This window comes from Bufo gargarizans, chromosome 5 (genome assembly GCF_014858855.1).
Source record: "Bufo gargarizans isolate SCDJY-AF-19 chromosome 5, ASM1485885v1, whole genome shotgun sequence".
In the NCBI taxonomy this organism is placed as follows: Eukaryota; Metazoa; Chordata; class Amphibia; order Anura; family Bufonidae; genus Bufo; species Bufo gargarizans.
In genome coordinates, this window is record NC_058084.1 from 299,813,474 (window position 1) to 299,832,845 (window position 19,372).

Here is a 19,372-nt window from a genome sequence, read left to right on the forward strand (position 1 = left end):
ATCTTATATGCTTCTGGCATATGTAAAAAAAAACTGTGAACTCTCATCTTCCTGAAGCCTGGGTCACCTATGATATAGATGGACACTTATTACCACTACTCTGTGAGGCCAGCTATAAAAGGTCATAAAGGCTATACCAGGCCCAGCTCATCCTGTCCTTTAAGATAAGATCAGCTCGCTGTCAAGCCTGGCTGGAGCGTGACGTCATTAATTTCCAGGTCTGGTTTGAGGAGAGCTAATAGCCCTTAATTAGCTCTGGGCATAAAACCAGTCCACTTTCATATTTCATTTATGAATCAACTTATGCCCTTTCTGACACCAGATCCAGGATCTACAGAGTATCGTGGTTAATTGGGTATCAAATATGACTAGATGTGATTCTGTAGCTGACCTATGGGTGGTAGAAGAACTACAGGTCTCAGCATTACCGTGTGGGGTCTCATTCTGTATGTAAATAAATAAGGATCGCAAATATGTATTCTGTATAAAAATATGCCGATGTATCAGGGAGATACGAGCTTAAGTATAATCCTCATTGTAGGAACTGAACTTTGATGGGGTCATAAAACACTTGGAGGCCAATCCCTAGACTTCACAGTCACTCTGCTGCCATTGGCTGACAGGAGTACGTCTCCTGCCCATGGGAGAGTTCATAAAAATCTGTGCACAAGGACAGAGGAGAGAGACCCATGGAACATCACCAGACACTTAATTGGACATTGACGGCATATCCCTGTATCAGAAGAACTTTGAGGGTCTCCCCTGATACATACTGAAAAGGACATATGAACGACTATCTGAAACCCTCCAGAGAAACTAAGTATTCTTTCATCTTTTTCCCTTTCATTTGAACTGTCGTGATTATTTATATTGTTATTATTATTCTGTAGATTTATAGTAATTTTCATTAGACTTGTATGCACTGCTTTTTACCTCTTATTAAAGATTATAAAATCTAAATGGCCAAGTCTTCCATATTCTAAGCTGCTGAACAACGTACCTTGCCTTTGAAGAGACGTTACCAGGTAGTTAGTTAAATTGCATTTAGGAATTGTAGCTGGGGGTGATTGACTGCGGTTGGTCAGTAAGTGATATCTGGTTCATCCACTGATCTGTGTGATAGTGAATGACCCGGATAGTCGGCTCGTGGACCGGGAACCCATGTGGTGGCAGTTACCAAAGTGTAGTAGCGGGTGTTAGCCGAATTGTAATACCCGGTCACGTGAGGTCTCTGTGTGTGCGCAGACTCCGGCCACAGACCACTACGTCACAGCTGTGGGATCCGGAGCGATCGGATCCATAGTTCGTGACAATGATGACGCTGGATAACCCTCTTGCCCAACGGTTGACCGCTGGCTTGTCGGAACTGATAGCCCGCCAACTTCTGCCATATAAACTTGTGGACTTGGAGGCCTTTAGAAAATTTTTGGCCATTGGCACACCACAATGGAAGGTCCCAGGAAGGAAATATTTCTCGCAGAAGGGCATCCCAGAGCTATATGGACACGTTCAGCGGCAAGTGAATGTATCTCTGGCACACAGTGTCGTGCCAAAATACATCTTACCACAGACACGTGGTCTAGCAACCACGGGCAGGGAAGGTATATAACTTTTACTGCCCACTGGATGAACCTTCTGACGGCCATCAAGCATGTAACCCGTGGCACCCGTGTAGATTTCGTTTTACCACCACAGTTTGCATGCAGGCCTGCCTCTTCTCCTCCTCCTACTCCATCCTCCCTCTCCTCCTCGGCTGACTCCTCCTTTTCCGCTGCTACCGTCTCTTCCGCTGCGCCAACCAAGATCCCCATAACCTATTTGACATGCCAGGTTAGTTGTTGCCATACTGTGCTGCGTTTGTTGTGCCTGGAAGCCAAGAACCACACCGGTCCTGCACTCCTTTCAGCTTTGCGTTCACAGGCAGATCAGTGGCTAACTTTTCTCAATTTGATAGTTGGTAATGTGGTGTGCGACAACGGTGCCAATCTGCTGAGCGCACTGAAACAGGGCAAAATTAAAAATGTGCCGTGCATGGCACACGTCCTGAACTTGTTTGTGCAGCGATTCGTTGTCAAATTCCCCGGGGTCCAGGACGTGTTGCGGCAGGCCAGAAAAATCGTGGGCCATTTCAGAAGATCTTACACGGCCATAGCTCGCCTTGCTGAAATCCAGTGATGACACAGCCTGCCCGTCAGACGTCTTATTTGTGACTGCCTGACGTGATGGAACTCTTGTATATGCTTGATAGGCTGCTCCAGCAGAAACGTGCAGTTATCGTCTACCTGTACAAACTCTGTGGCAGGACAGGTTCTGGGGAGCTTTTTTTTTTTTTTTTCCCACGCCAGTGGCTGCTCATCCGCGACGCAAGCAGACTTCTGCGGCCATTTGAAGAGATCACCAAACTGGATCAGTTGCAGCCATGGCGCCATCAGTGACATTGTACCTTTTGCCTTCTTTGTGGACCGTGCATTGTGTCGCTTGATCAAGCAGTCGAGGAGCAGGAAGATGAGGAAGTAGCAATGCTGGATGAATTCCCAGGGGAGGCTACTCCATCTGAGACAAGTCAACAACAGGAGTCTGAAGAGGAGTGAGAGGAGGATGGGATCCCTGGTGTTGTCCGTGGATGGGGGGAGGAGAACGAGGACGACATTATCCTGGATGATGAGCAGGAGCCAGGCCACTACAGCTCTTCCAGTTTTGTGCAAATGGGGGCCTTTATGCTCCAGTCTTTTAAGAGGGACCCCCGTATAAAAAGCCTAAAGGGCAAGGACCAGTACTGGGTGGCAATGTATTTAGACCCCCGTTAAAAACAAAAATTGACGGAAATGTTACCACCATCACAGAGGGTTGTCGGAATGCAGCACTTCCAGGCCTTGCTTAGAGAAATGCTGTATTCTGCTTTTTTGGGTGCTGGCAGAGGAGTTTCCACTCACAGAGAAACAGTTGTGGTACCAATACAACAGTGACTGCAAGAAGAGGGTGGTTTTAAGATGTGTTGGTCACTTCTGATATGAGAACATTCTTTCAGCTGACCCATCGACAGCTGTCCTCCGGATGCAGCATCAGGGAACGACTAGACCTGGCAGGTTTCCGACTACATCGGTTTAACGGCCAATTTGGACGCTCTGAGAAGTGATGAACCCCTGGACTACTGGGTGGGCAGGCTTGACCTCTGGCCAGAACTTGCACAATTTGCAATGGAACTGTTGGCTTGCCCCTCATCAAGTGTCCTGTCCGAAAGGACGTTCAGCGCAGCTGGGGGGATCGTGACCGATAAGCAGACTCGCCTAGCTCACGACAGTGTTGACTACCTCACATTTCTAAAAATGAATGAGGCATGGATCTCTGAGGATGTATTCAATATTAGAGAGAATCTAAATCGCACATCCTCATTACTATGCTTTTGATATAACAACTGTTTTAAATTTCAGCATGATATGGCTATACAGAACTATTATCAATCTATTGCTGTGCACTATTTAGAGCATTAGTATACAGTTTGATCAAAGAGCATAGGCCCACTTACCACGACAAGGTTGCCTCTTCAAGTGGGGACCTACTCTAACTTTGGCGCGGTACCATGCGGCGACCATCACGCCTCCACACCACTCCAGCAGGCAATGGGACCCAGCAGCCACACAGCGCCCTCACTGTACAGCAAAGCTGCCTAGGCCCTGGGCCCCATCACTCCACTGGCGCAGCACAAAAGCAGCGACGGCCACCGTCCAGCGCCACATAATGTGAACAGGTGCTGAGAGCTCACCTGTTCACAGAATCTCAGGAACACCAACAGTGGCTGTTGCTGCTTTTGCGCTGTGCTGGTGGAGTGATGGGGCCCAGGGCCTAGGTGGCTATTACTGCACAGTGAGCGCAATGTGTGGCTGCTGGGTCCCGTTGCCTGCTGGAGTTGTGTGAGGGCTTTATTTTTGAGGGACAACTTGTATTTTTCATTGGTATCATTCTGGAGTAAATGCCGCTTTTTGATCGCTTGTTTTTTTTTTTTACGGCGTTCACCATAGGGGATAATTTATGTAATATTTATGTAGTCCGGGACTTTACGGACGCGGCAATACCAAACATATGGGGGATATTTTCTTTTTGTAATTTCTCATTGAAAAGTGTATTTTCAATGGAAAAAAAAAATCATTTTTTTTATTTTATGGAATTTTTTTATTTAATAAAAGTGTATTTTTTTCTATTTTTTTCTTTTACTACTTAAAAGTCCCACAAGGGGACTATAATATACAGTATTTTGATTGCTTTTAAAATGTAATGCATTATCTCTATAATGCATTACATTTCAATAGCAATGCTATTCAAAGATTGACCAGCAGGCTGCGCCAGAGAGGCACAGCCTGCCGGAGATAACGGAAGACAGGCTCGGGGCCCTGATCTGAAGCGAGGTAAGCTTCATAACACATCAGCACCCCGCAATCACATTTTCGGGGTGCTGATGGGAGACAGAGGGAGTCCACTCCCTCTGTCACCACTTTACATGCAGCGGGCGTCATTGCACCCAGCATGTAAAGGGTTAAACAGCCCGGATCGGCACTTCTATGGGGGAGCCATGCAGCGCTTAGACTGGGCCGCCGTAAAAACGCAGCGGCCCAGCCTAAGGCCCCTTAGTGACCACCGTAAAAACACATATGGGTGGTCACTAAGGGGTTAAAGGGGTGTCCAACTAAAGGGTTATTTGGTATGATCTTTTTAGACAGCTGGTTGTTACAAGTGTGGCCAAACCTACTATTTTTCCTTATTTTAGTAAGTTGTCTTTTACACAATAAAAAGCATTGTTGAACCAAAAACAATTCATGTTTTACTGTCTCCATATTTTGAGAGCCAAATTATTGATTTTATGTGGCAACTGTCTAATGGTTGGGTCTCATTTTTAGCAGAATGCACTGACTGATTGTTACTATTTTGTGGGGCATATGCCTCTTTAGCTAGCTTGGTGTTGCACTTTTAGTGATGTTAGGTTGAATAAATTCATATTTTCGTTAATTTTTTTTAATTTCATTTTAAATTAAATTGTTCACCGAAGGGGTATTATCATATGATATTTTTATATAGACAGTTAATATGTAGACTGCGGTACAAAATATGTCTGTTTGTCTATTGTTTACCTTTTTTTTTTTTTTATTTAAAGTCTTTATACACATTGACGATTTAATTCACAATACAATGGTGATCTTTATGATCATTATATAGTATATTAGTTATATTGCAGTACATTATAATTTTATTTTGTTTGTTAATGATAATTCAATTGAGTTTAATAGTATTTATTTGTTAAATCAATGGTTTTAAAGTAGATTGTATATGTTGTCGCCTCATTGTTGGCCCTTTTAATGTTTATGTACATGTTATGGATACATAATCATATTGCTATGTGCACATATTTACCCTCCTGGTGGGAGCTGGTGATCATCTTCTCTTCCTCCGAGTCCTGAGATGGGGTGGTGCTGGAGGGTACAGCACTTTCCACCTCCTTTACTTCTCCCACATCTAGTGGGGGTGGCTCAATAGGCTGGGAGGGTCTGGTCTCCATCTCCTCTTCCTCCTCTACCTCCACAACCTCCACCGGTCGCCTTTTCCGAATGGAGGGAATAGGAACGTCTGTGATCACAAAATGTTCAGATTTTAGAAAAACAATTCCAAAATATTAAGAACATTTGATATAAAGATATTCCAATATGGAGGGATCTATATATAATTGCAGTGGCTGCCAGCTTTATGATGCATACTCAATCCAAAATTAACAGTCTGAAAAAAGACATCCCCTCCACAGTGTCTTGATGGAACAATAGGACGAGAGGAGACCCATGGGATGGGATTCTCTCCTCAGTGTATCATAGGATGATATAATTCTCTACACCAGAGTTTGCTACTTCTTAATCCCATCACTAACACAACAGGACAAAGGGACAAATGAACCAACACATTTATTTGGAGTCTCTGAGCAGAGTTAACCCTTATTGCATTTATGGATTCACACCATGCTACTTTAATGGGGAAATACGAAAAATGTGGCCTATAAACTCAACCAAAAATTAATGGTTTATAGTTCCCTCTCAACCAAATAGGTAGGAGTGGGGGTCTCCATAGTCCTGTGTCCAAAGTCTGTAGGAAGGAGACTAGGCCTCAGGCTTCTACTGCAGACACAGTGATGGTTCAGTCCGTCACTTGTCTGGCACAAATTCAACAACAAATCACATCACCCAAAGAACACCATGCCCACAGTGAAACATGGCAGTGGCAGCATCATGCTGTGGAAATGTTTTTCAGCAGCTGGGACTAGGAAACTGGTCAGAGTTGAGGGAAAAATGGATGGTGCTAAATACAGGGATATTCTTGAGCAAAACCGGTCCTACTCTGTGCGTGATTTGAGGCTAGGACGGAGGTTCAGCTTCCAGCAGGACAATGACCCCAAACACACTACTGAAGCAACACTTGAGTGGTTTAAAGGGAAACATGTAAAGGTGTTGGAATGGCCTAGTCACAGCTCAGATCTCAATCCAATAGAAAATCTGTGGTCAGTCTTAAAGATTGCTGTTCACAAGCGCAAACCATCAAATTTGAAGGAGCAGAATCAGTATTGCAAGGAGGAATGGACAAAAACACCTGTGGTAAGATGTGGCAACTGTTCATAGAGACTTATCCAAAGTGACTTGGAGCTTTGATTGCCGCAATTGGTGGCTCTACTAAGTATTGACTTTAGGGGGGTGAATAGTTATGCACATTGACCTTTTCTGTTATTTTGTCCTATTAGTTGTTAGCTTTACAATTAACCAATTTAAAAGAAGGTCAAAGTTGTGGGCATGTTCTACAAATTACATAATGGAAATCCTCAAACAATCCATGTTAATTCCAGGGGGTGAGTCAACAAAAAAAAAGAACAAAGTCAAGGGGGGTGAATACTTTTGCTTAGCACTGTATACATTATAGAGTGTTGGCAAAACATACAAAAGTTATTTACGCATGTACCTGGGCATTTTACATCCCGGATTCTTTTACTGAAACGGGACTGCCTTCTTTTCATGTCTGACCATTTTTTTTAAATGGCCAGACGGCGGTGTGTGCAACCAATTTTGCTTCACATGGAAAAAAATGTAGTCAAGTAAACAGAAAAAAGTATTTAATGCTTTGAGGTGGAAATTCTAGATTTAGGCCGCATGCACCGCCAGTATTTGATGGTTCATTTACAGTTACCCAGGGTGCACCCTGGGGAGACGAACCGGCTGCACACCCCGTACCGTACCGTCACTTCACTAGACAGGTACATCTCTGCTTAGCTGGACAGTATCTGATAGCTCAGACTCCACCCACATACAGTCGTAATACAATCCCATCTTCTAAACATAACAGTAAGGCTGCATGCACACAGGCGTGTTTTTTTCAAAACGACAGACCGTACAGACCCGTCCTGCCGTCCTGCAGAGTGGACAAGCGCACGGCGTCATTGGTTGGTCATGATCTATACAAGTGTATTACTGTACAGTGGTGGCGGCAAGAAGCGCACGGCGTTATAGGTAGTTAGCATTAGCAACCAATGACTCCGTGCGCTCGGTCACTCTGCAGGGTAACCTAACATAGTGGGTGTAATGTCAATAGGAATACTTAGTGTAAAAAATCTATAATATCTAGTGAGACGTTATAAAATGTGAAGTTTGGTGCACTTAAGAAAAATGAAAATGGCAGAAGGTCGCACTGGCGATTTTTTTATAACACTCTTTATGCATATAAAGCGATTGTTCAGACATGCAGGTAAAATGTAAACAAATGCACTACTTTAATGTAAGATTACTTACAGTCACCAGCAGTTCTTCCTCTTCCTCGTTGAACTTCGCTCCAACCATCGCATCCATCTAATTGCTAGTCGGTGCAAACCAGTTGCTGTAGGCCACGCCTTCAGAACGCATGTGATCTTGCGATTAATACTTTGCCAAAATTTTGCCGATAAAAAAAAAATGCTTGCAGATCGTAAAATCACTTAATACTTCTGGTATGTCAGTGTCCATGTTGTGGGACAATGTGTGCACATCTACTAAGTATTTTGTGGCTGCAAATATGACCTGGAGGTTTCTCATGTTTGCATGTCATTAAAAGGAATGGGACCCGCCGCGAACCGCAGGTTCGCGAACATTTGAGCGAGTTCGGGCGATCACATTTGTGAACCGTCCCATCTGATGTTCGTCTATCACTAATCGTTATTTATCTCTTTTCCTTATATACACGGATCAGTATATTAACAAAACTCCTAGCTTGACCAAAGTCTGTTGCACTCTATCAGCGTGCTAACCGCAACTGAACCGCTAACTAATGGTTGATATATCAGTGCGGATCGTGCTTCAAATATATTTGTTGCAAAGTATCTGCATGCTTATTTAGATCACAGTGGTGATCTAAATAAGATGGTTATGATGTTGATACATTGCTCGGCTAGTTCATATTTGCATACACTGCACTTGTTCGCATATACATGTGCTCTGTTGTTATGATGATAAGTTCACACTTATAGATAGCACACTTAGATTACTCACGACCGTGTTCTGTCAGTTAAAACTTCTCTTCTCTCGGTCTGTCAGTGCGATGTCTTGAAATGTCGCTCTTAATTCAGCTTTAGCAACTTTCAGTTCTGCAGTTTTTTGCTGAGCTTCTTCAAGCGTATGCGCTATAGACTTGCCGAGATGCCAATTCTTAACCAAAGGTTTTATCCTAGTTTTGTAAGCTTGTAAATCACCCTCCTCACTTTTCTTTTGCAAACTGTCACCAGATGCGTTTCAGAATATAGATATTCCTTCCTCAGTGGTATGACATTTAGAAATGAATAATGGGATATCTTAGTGATCTGTTTTTAAACCATTTCAAGTGACATTGAATATTAAATTAACATTATGCACATTTTGCGTTTTCTTACTTGGTTCCTTTCTACTATCTATATGCCATCTCTCTTTATCCTATGATACTAAGAATAAAATCGGATATTTGCGCTGACTCACTATATATTATACTAATCATGTTATGATATCCTGCCTATAAAACATCTTTCTGATTTGTGATTATGATTCCATTATGTATTTATTTATTTGATGAGAGTACATTATTTATTCCAGAACCTTGATAAGCTTCTTTTGGAACCACTCCTTGGTTAGCCTGGCTGTGTGCTTCGGGTCGTTGTCATGTTAGAAGGTGGTGTCCAGTGTAATTTACATACAATTTGGTTGGTAAATTGCATTATTGCAAAATATTTTAAAAAAATATACACATATAGAGTTGAGCGGACACCTGGATGTTCGGGTTTGGCAGGTTCGGCCGAACTTGAAAAAAAAGTTTGGGTTTGGGACCCGAACTTGACCCCGAACCCCATTGAAGTCAAGGTACGGACAAGCCCTGTGGGATCCATACCTGGTTCATTTTAATAAACATAAGCTTGTCCACATTGGCTGTGGCCTGTGATAATGCTCTCTGCCGTGCTAAACACACGTTCACACTATACACTGTCTGGAGGGCAGGTCAGCACCTCGGAGGCTGACAAAGCTTTTCCACATTTTGGCCTTGCTAACCCTGCCTTCTCAGGTGCTGGTGGTGCCCCAGCTGCGTTGGCGACCTCTTCCTCCTCCTCTGCCTTCGCCTTGTGCTTCCACTGTGCCCTCGCTGTCAGATGGGAATGCTATCATCAGCGTGCGCTTGTAGTCGCGCATCTTCCGATCAGTAACAGATGTTTTCACTAAATTTAGTTCCCTGTCAGCAATGCAGAGCAGGGGTTCATTCACGGCAAAAGGGGGTTCATGTCACCCAGCAATACAACAGAGGATTTTGAGAGACTTAGGCCCCTGTCAACCAGGCACAGCAGGGGTTTGTATATGCCAAAAATGGTAAAATGTCACCCGACAATTGAAAATAAGATTTTTTTTTTCAATTTAGGGCACTAAAATTGGCACTTTTTTAAAATTAAAATGGCTCTAAGATAGTCCTTGAAAAGGCTAGAGGGATGTAGAAGGCAGTAAAATGTGCTTAAGAGCATAGCAACTGCTCTGCAAACAATTGTGGATAGGGAAATAGCTTAAAATGAAATAAAATAACTAAAAATTATTAACCTGCAACTCAGAGAAGGAGGTGGATATGGAGTCGGAGTTTGAGGAGGCGGTCAATGTGGTGTTGTAGGTGGAGGCAGCAATGGAGGAGGAGGAGGTAGCCAACAATGTTTTTTTATTTTTATTTTTTTATTGGGGTAGGTAGCCCTCAAAATATTGGGACAAAAAAAAAAATATCATTGCACTTGACTTGAGTACAAGAATGTATGTTTGATGGTGGTATAAATGTCTATTCTGCAAAAGGTACAGACAAGTCATTTTAATGAACGTGAGCTTGTCCACGTTGGCTGTGGACAGGCGGCTGCGTCTGTCTGTAATGACGCCTCCTGCAATGCTAAATACACGTTCAGAGAGTACACTGGCTGCAGGGCAGGCCAGAACCTCAAAGGTATACATGGCAAGCTCTGGCCATGTGGACAATTTGGAGACCCAGAAGTTGAATGGGGCAGAACCATCAGTCAGTACATGTATTCGTGTGCACAGGTACTGTTCCACCATGTTGTTCAAATGCTGCCTCCTGCTAACATGCTCCATATCAGCAGTTGAGGCCGGTTGTTGCGGCGAGATGACAAATCTTTTCCACATGTCGGCCATGCTAACCCTGCCTTCTGAGGTGCTGGCGCTGACACAGCTGCGTTGGCGACCTCTTCCACCTCCCCTGCCTTCGCCTTGTGCTTCCACTTGTCCCCCGGCATCAGTTGGGAATGCTCTCAGGAGCGCATTTACCAGCGTGCGCCTTTAGTTGCGCATCTTTCGATCACGCTCCAGTGAGGGAATTAAGGACGGCACATTGTCTTTGCAACAGGGATCCAGCAGGGTGGCCACCCAGTAGTCAGCACACGTTACAATGTGGGCAACTCTGCAGTCGTTGCGCAGGCATTGCAGCATGTAGTCGCTCATGTGTGCCAGACTGCCCAGAGGTAAGGACAAGCTGTCCTCTGTGGGAGGCGTATCGTCTGCGTCCTCCGTATCCTCCCAGCCACGCACCAGTGATGGGCTCGAGCTGCGTTGTATGCCACCCCGCTGTGAACAAGCTTCATCCCCATCCTCCTCCTCCTTATCCTCCTCCTCATCCTCCAGTAATGGGCCCTGGCTGGCCAAATTTGTACCTGGCCTCTGCTGTTGCAAAAATACTCTTTCTGAGCCACTTCAAAAAGACTGGCCTGAAAGTGTTAGAGATGACCCCTCTTCCTCCTCCTCGTCCTCCTGGGCCACATACTCTTCCATCATCGCTCTAAGTGTTTTCTCAAGGAGACATAGAAGTGTTATTGTAACGCTGATAACGGCGTCATCGCCACTGGCCATGTTGATGGAGTACTCGAAACAGCACAACAGGGCACACAGGTCTTGCATGGAGGCCCAGTCATTGGTGGTGAAGTAATGCTGTTCCGCAGTACGACTCACCAGTGCGTGCTGCAGCTGAAACTCCACTATGGCCTGCTGCTGCTCGCACAGTCTCTCCAGCATGTGCAAGGTGGAGTTCCACCTGGTGGGCATGTCGCATATGAGGCGGTGAACGGGAAGGCCGAAGTTATGCTGTAGAGCAGACAGCCGAGCGGCGGCAGGATGAGAACGCCGGAAGCGCTCACAGATGGCCCGCACTTGATGCAGCAGCTCTGACATGTCGGGGAAGTTGTGAATTAATTTCTGCACCACCAAATTCAGCACGTGTGCCAGGAACGGAATTTCCGTCAAACCGGCTAGTCCCAGAGCTGCAACGAGATTTCGCCCATTATCGCACACCACCAGGCCGGGCTTGATGCTCACTGGCAGCAACCACTCGTCGGTCTGTTGTTCTATACCCCGCCACAACTCCTGCGCTGTGTGGGGCCTGTCCCCCAATCACATCAGTTTCAGAATGGCCTGCTGACGTTTAGCCCTAACTGTGCTGAAGTTGGTGGTGAAAGTCTGTCGCTGACCGGATGAGGAGGTGGCGGCGGAAGGACGTGTGCCAAACAGCTCTCCGCCTGGGGTACAGCCGCCCCTATATTTACCCAGTGTGCAGTTAGGGAGATATAGCGTCCCTGGCCGTGCTTACTGGTCCACGTTTCTGTGGTTAGGTGGACCTTGCCACAGATGGCGCTGCGCAGTGCACACTTGAATTTATCCGATACTTGGTTGTGCAGGGAGGGCACGGCTCTCCTGGAGAAGTAGTGGTGGCTGGGAACGACGTACTGTGGGACAGCAAGCGACATGAGCTGTTTGAAGCTGTTTGTCTCGACCAGCCTGAATGGCAGCATTTCAAAGGCCAGTAGTTTAGAAATACTGGCTTTCAGGGCCAGGGATTGAGGGTGGCTAGGTGGGAATTTACACTTTCTATCAAAGGCTTGTGAGATGGATTGCTGAACGCTTCCGTGTGACATGGTGGAGATGCTTGGTGATGGAGGTGGTGTTGTTGGTGGCACATCCTCTGTTTTCTGGGCGGCAGGTGCCAACATTCCTCCAGAGGCGGAGGAAGAGGCCGAAGCAGAAGAGGGAGCAGGAGGGGCCTGAGCCATTTCTTGGTTTTGAAGGTGCTTACTCCACTGCAGCCCGTGTCTCGCATGTAGATGCCTGATCAAGCAGGTTGTGCTAAGGTTCAGAACGTTAATGCCTCGCTTCAGGCTCTGATGCCACAGCGTGCAAACCACTCGGGTCTTGTCGTCAGCACATTGTGTGAAGAAGTGCCATGCCAGGAAACTCCTTGAAACTGCCTTTGGTGTGCTCGGTCCCTGTTGACGGTGGCCAGTAGCAGGCGAACTGTTTTGGTGACGGCTGCTCTGCTTTTGCACCCTGCTCCTGCTTTTGCTACGCTGTTGGCGCGGTCTCACCACTGCCTCTTCCTCCGAACTCTTAAAGTCAGTGGCGCGACCTTCATTCCATGTGGGGTCTAGGACCTCATCATCTCCATGCATTGTCTTCCACCCAGTCTTCCTCCCTGACCTCCTTTTCGGTCTGCACACTGCAGAAAGACACAGCATTTGGCACCTGTGTTTCAACATCATCAGAGACGTGCTGAGGTGGTATTCCCATGTCCTCATAAGGAAACATAAGTGGTTGTGCGTCAGTGCATTCTATGTCTTCCACCCCTGGGGAAGGGCTAGGTGGATGCCCTTGCGAAACCCTGCCAGCAGAGTCTTCAAACAGCATAAGAGACTGCTGCATGACTTGAGGCTCAGACAGGTTCCCCAATATGCACGAGGGTGATGTGACAGACTGATGGGCATGAGTTTCAGGCGCCACCTGTGCGCTTTCTGCAAAAGACTGGGTGGGAGATAATGTGAACGTGCTGGATCCACTGTCAGCCACCCAATTGACTAGCACCTGTACTTGGTCAGGCCTTACCATCCTTAGAACGGCATTAGGCCCGACCAAATATCGCTGTGGATTCTGGCGGCTACTAGCACCTGAGGTAGTAGGTTCAGTAGGATGTGTAGCTGTGGCAGAACGGCCACGTCCACACCCTGCACCAGAGGCTTCACCAACATCACCACCACGACCGCGTTCCTTATTAGATGTTTGCCTCATAGTTAGCTTTCACAAAGCAAAGTAAAAAGTGGTTAAGAATGTTTTTTTTTAATAAATATATATTTTTATTTTCCAAGTCATAGTATTAATACATAAAACAATATTAATCACAGCGGTGTGCCCAACATGGCAATCATAGACGTCCTTACAAGAAAGGTTCTACACAACATCCTAAGAACACCCTCAAGATATTATATAATAATAAACTATATCACCCCCCCCCCCCTCATTGGCTGCCGTCCACTCCATTCGTTATTGTATAGAATAGTATCAGTATTCGTTATAGCTATGCAGTTCTGCGTGCAACTCTCTGTTTCCTTTCAATGTCCTCATATACCTTAATTTTTTGGAGGTATGAACCCCACTCCCTTATTGAGGGCGGGGAGACAGAGCCCCAATACTTTATCAATATAGCCTTAGCGACCATCAATCCCCGCATCCAAATCCGTCTAACCTGGGGCGGGACTTCCACTTCTGATCCATAATCTCCAAAGATCACTATCAAAATTCCCTGGTTATAGTTCATTAAACTCTCCTTTTGTAGGGTAGCGAAAACCTCATCCCAATAACTTCTTATTTTGCTGCAGCTCCAAAGCAGATGGACATAGTTTGCATTAACATATCCACATTTAGAGCAGCAGCAATCCCGATCTTTATTTTGGGGAAATTATTCTTGGGTTTTAGGCGTATAATACAGCCTATGGAGTATCTTAAATTGAATTAGCCTATGCGCACTGGAAACTGTCGCCTTTTTCACATTCCTATAAATAGTAGACCACTGTGGTGGGGAGCAATTCAGTTCTTGCTCCCACTTATCTGTGCTTTTGAAAGGTGTTACAGTTGCCAGTGCCATTCGGAGTTTCGCATAAAGTCTAGATAGCTTCACTTTTTCATACTTCTGAGCGTCACAAAAATCAAAAAATATATTCTCTCGTGGAAAAATAACACCCCTATTCCTAGAGGTTTCAAATATATGTTTCAAACGTGAATACATAAATAGGTCTAATGGTGAACTATTTGAAAAACCAAATTCCAAAAGTGATTTGAAACGACCCATATAAAAAAGGTCGGACACTCTGTTAATACCACTACGTAACCAATAACCAAAATCTGTAATTTTGAAGAACTCCTCCAGCCCCCTGTTCTCCCACAGAGGGGTGAAACCAAACGGACCGGAAGATTTAAGGATCTTCTTCAGTCTGTTCCAAATCCTCTGCAGTGAGCACGGGATCAGTAAGGACCTCCTCATTCCCATAAACCCAGTCTCCAAACATGCAAAGATATTATCAACTGGTTTATCAAAAACTTTTGTCAAATAACGTGAAAGTAAACTCTCTTTAGAAAAACAACAGTGCTGAATCTGTGCACATAAAAAATAACCTTGAAAAAAAGGTAATGACAGCCCACCATCTGCCTCCGACAGCCATAGATATCTCTGCTTTATACGCACCCTCTTCCCTCCCCAAATTAAATCGTTAATCATAGTCTCCAACCTATGAAAGAAGATATCATCTATCCAGATAGGGGAGGCACACAACGGAAACAAAACTAACGGTAAGATAATCATTTTAATCAAAGCTATACGGTCCGTCTGTGCCAATATCAATTTCCGCCAAGCGCTGATTTTGTCCCTAACTTTATTCAAAACCGGGGCCAGATTAAGATCATAAAACCTATTTATAGGGACCCCAATCTTAACCCCCAAATAATCTAAAGTATCATTAGGAGCCAAAACACGAACTCGCCTCCCCTCATCTACAGCTTTGCGGTTCAGCGGGAGGAGCGATGACTTTGACCAATTAATTCTATAACCTGATAGTTTGCCATAATCTTCTATTACCTCTATGACATACGGGAGAATTTTCCATCCCTGATCCAGGAACAGAATCACGTCATCGGCATATAAGCTTATTTTTTCACCCACTCCCGCCACCCCAAAACCATCTATACGATTATCTAAGCGAATCCGGGAAGCCAATGGTTCAATAAAAAGAGCGAAGAGGAGAGGAGACAGGGGGCAACCCTGTCTCATCCCTCTCTGCATCATAACGGGGGAAGAGCTGATACCGTTGACACTGATAGATGCAACTGGCTGTGCATATAGCATTTGAGTCATTTCCAGAAACGGATTCCCAAGGCCAAAATGGGACATTGTAGCCCACAAAAAGGACCACTCCATCCTGTCAAACGCCTTTGCGGCGTCTAAAGACAGAATGGAGTGGTCTATACTACCCCCAACAGACAAATTCAAATAAACCCTATATAGACTCATCTGTATTTGCCGTCCCGGGATAAAACCCGTCTGATTGGGGTGTACCAAACCCGCTATAACCCCCTTTAGGCGATTGGCCAAAATTTTAGCAAAAATCTTGTAGTCCGTATTTAAAAGTGATATGGGTCTATATGACCCCATATCACACGGATCCTTCTCCTTTTTTAAGACCAAGATAATCACTGCCTCTCTAAATGATGGAGGTAAAGAGCAGCATTCAGGACTAGAAGCAGGATCAGCAAAAGTACTTTAGCATGGTACCTATAGAGATCAAACGGCAATCCATCTGAACCAGGGGTTGATTTATATTTTAGAGAGGGAAGAGTCGCCTGGAGTTCCACTAAAAGAATGGGGGAGTCCAAGCGCTCTCTATCTTGAGCACATAACTGGGGGAGCTCTAATCTTTGAAGATATTGATCCATATCAGTGCGACTAAACATAGACTCAGATTTATAAAGGGTAGAATAATATCTCGCAAATTCCTCCCTTATCTCCTCTGCAGAACTCACCCCAGCACCCTGTAAGTTCCTGATTTCTCTTATACTGGTAGACTCTCTCTGGTTGGCCACCAGACGAGCCAAAAACCTGCCCGTTTTACCAGATTCACAAAATCGATTCTGGCCTTGAAATAGGAGCTTATGTTGTGCTTTTTTATATAGGAGCGTCTTAAGCTGTAAGTTGGCTTCTTTTAACTGATTAATGGCTTGCTCCGTATAGGAGTCAATTAATGCAGCGCGTAAACTCCTTATTAAGTCTGTCAATTGTTGTTCCCTGCGCCGTACTTCTGTTCTAAACCTATTAATTTTACTAAAGTATAAGCCCCTTATATGGGCTTTCAAAGCGTCCCACACGTAGTGAATATGTGCCGATCCTACGTTAAGGTCCCAAAATTCCTGAATATCCTGGTCTATTCGGGATTGCTCCCCTATCACATCAAACCAGTGCGGGTTCAGTTTAAAGATTCTACCTGTATTTGGGGCCTCCGCAAATATAACAAGAACTGGGGAGTGATCCGAGATTCCATGAGGTTCATACCTCATTCTCAGGACGCGACCGCACAGATCCCGACTTGCAAACGCCAGATCTATACAGGACATTGACCCGAATGACTGGCTAAAACATGAAAAGATTTTTTTGTTGCCATAGAGGTGACGCCAGATATCGACCAGCGCCAACTCCTGGTTAAGAATGTAAAAAATAATGAATAACCAATATAAACCCTGACGTAGGGTATTGCACTCTATTTTTATTTTTTTAATTCTATATGACAGCGGTATTTGTGGCCTAAATGTGACACTCATTAATGCACGTCTTATCCCAGATGTGCAGTACAGTATAATAGAGGGTTTTTTCACCCCAGTAACCAAAAAGCTGTATTTCTGTCCTAAATGTGACAGTCAATTATGCATGTGTAATCCCAGATGTGCAGTATATGAGAGGCTTTTTTCACCCCAGTATGCCAAAGCTGTATTTCTGTCCTAAATGTGACAGTGACTTATTAATATGTAATCCCAGATGTGCAGTATATTAGAGGCTTTTTTCACCCCAGTATGCCAAAGCCGAATTTCTGTCCAAAATGTGACAGTGATTTATGCACGTGTAATCCCAGATGTGCAGTATATTGGTTTTTTTTTTTCCACCCTAACCAAAAAGCTGTATTTCTGTCCTAAATGTGACAGTCACTTATGCACGTTTAATCCCAGATGTGCAGTATATGAGAGGCTTTTTTCACCCCAGTATGCCAATGCCGTATTTCTGTCCGAAATGTGACAGTGACTTATGCATGTGTAATCCCAGATGTGCAGTATATTATAGGGTTTTTTCACACTAACCCAAAAGCTGTATTTCTGTCCTAAATGTGACAGTGACTTATGTATGTGTAATCCCAGATGTGCAGTATATTAGAGGGTTTTTTCACCCCAGTATGCCAAAGCCGTATTTCTGTCCTAAATGTGACAGTGACTTATGCATGTGTAATCCCATATGTGCAGTATATTAGAGGGTTTTTTCACCCCAGTATGTCAAAGCTGTATTTCTGGACTTGCAGATAGCCTATGCTGGTGCACTATCGTTGCATAAAATGGCTGCTGATCATGTATTGATATTGACTAACTGAAGGAAAAAAGTTTGTTTTCAGCAAATAATCGCCGAACACCAAATCCGAATCCAAACTTTTACGTAAATGTTCGGGTCCGGGTGCCGAAAACCCTAAAGGTCGGTACGAACCCGAACTTTACATTTTGTGTTCGCTCAACTCTATATACAGTACAGACCAAAAGTTTGGACACACCTTCTCATTCAAAGAGTTTTCTTTATTTTCATGACTATGAAAATTGTAGATTCACACTGAAGGCATCAAAACTATGAATTAACACATATGGAATTATATACTTATCAAAAAAGTATGAAACCACTGAAAATAAGTCATATTCTAGGTTCTTCAAAGTAGCCACCTTTGCTTTGATTACTGCTTTGCACACTCTTGGTATTCTCTTGATGAGCTTCAAGAGGTAGTCACCTGAAATGGTTTTCACTTCACAGGTGTGCCCTGTCAAGTTTAATAAGTGGAATTTCCTGCCTTATAAATGGGGTTGAGACCATCAGTTGCGTTGTGGAGAAGTCAGGTGGATACACAGCCTATAGTCCTACTGAATAGACTGTTAGAATTTGTATTATGGCAAGAAAAAAGCAGCTTAGTAAAGAAAAACTAGTGGCCATCATTACTTTAAGAAATGAAGGTCAGTCAGTCCAAAAAATTGGGAAAACTTTGAACGTGTCCCCAAGTGCAGTCACAAAAACCATCAAGCGCTACAAAGAAACTGCCCCAGGAAAGGAAGACCAAGAGTCACCTCTGCTGCAGAGGATAAGTTCATCCGAGTCACCAGCCTCAGAAATCGCAGGTTAACAGCAGCTCAGATTAGAGACCAGGTCAGTTGTTCTAGCAGCAGACACATCTCTAGAACAATTGTTAAGAGGAGACTGTGTGAATCACAGCTAAGGACAGGCAACAAGCAGAATAGACTTGTTTGGGCTAAAGAACACAAGGAATGGACATTAGACCAGTGGAAATCTGTGCTTTGGTCTGATGAGTCCAAATTTGAGATCTTTGGTTCCAACCACCGTGTCTTTGTGCGACGCAGAAAAGGTGAACGGATGGACTCTACATGCCTGGTTCCCACCGTGAAGCATGGAGGAGGAGGTGTGATGGTGTGGGGGTGCTTTGCGGTGACACTGTTGGGGATTTATTCAAAATTGAAGGCATACTGAACCAGCATGGCTACCACAGCATCTTGCAGCGGCATGCTATTCCATCCGGTTTGCGTTTAGTTGAACCATCATTTATTTTTCAACAGGACAATGACCCCAACACACACCTCCAGGCTGTGTAAGGGCTATTTGACCATGAAGGAGAGTGATGGGGTGCTGCGCCAGATGATTTGGCCTCCACAGTCATCGGACCTGAACCCAATCGAGATGGTTTGGGGTGAGCTGGACCGCA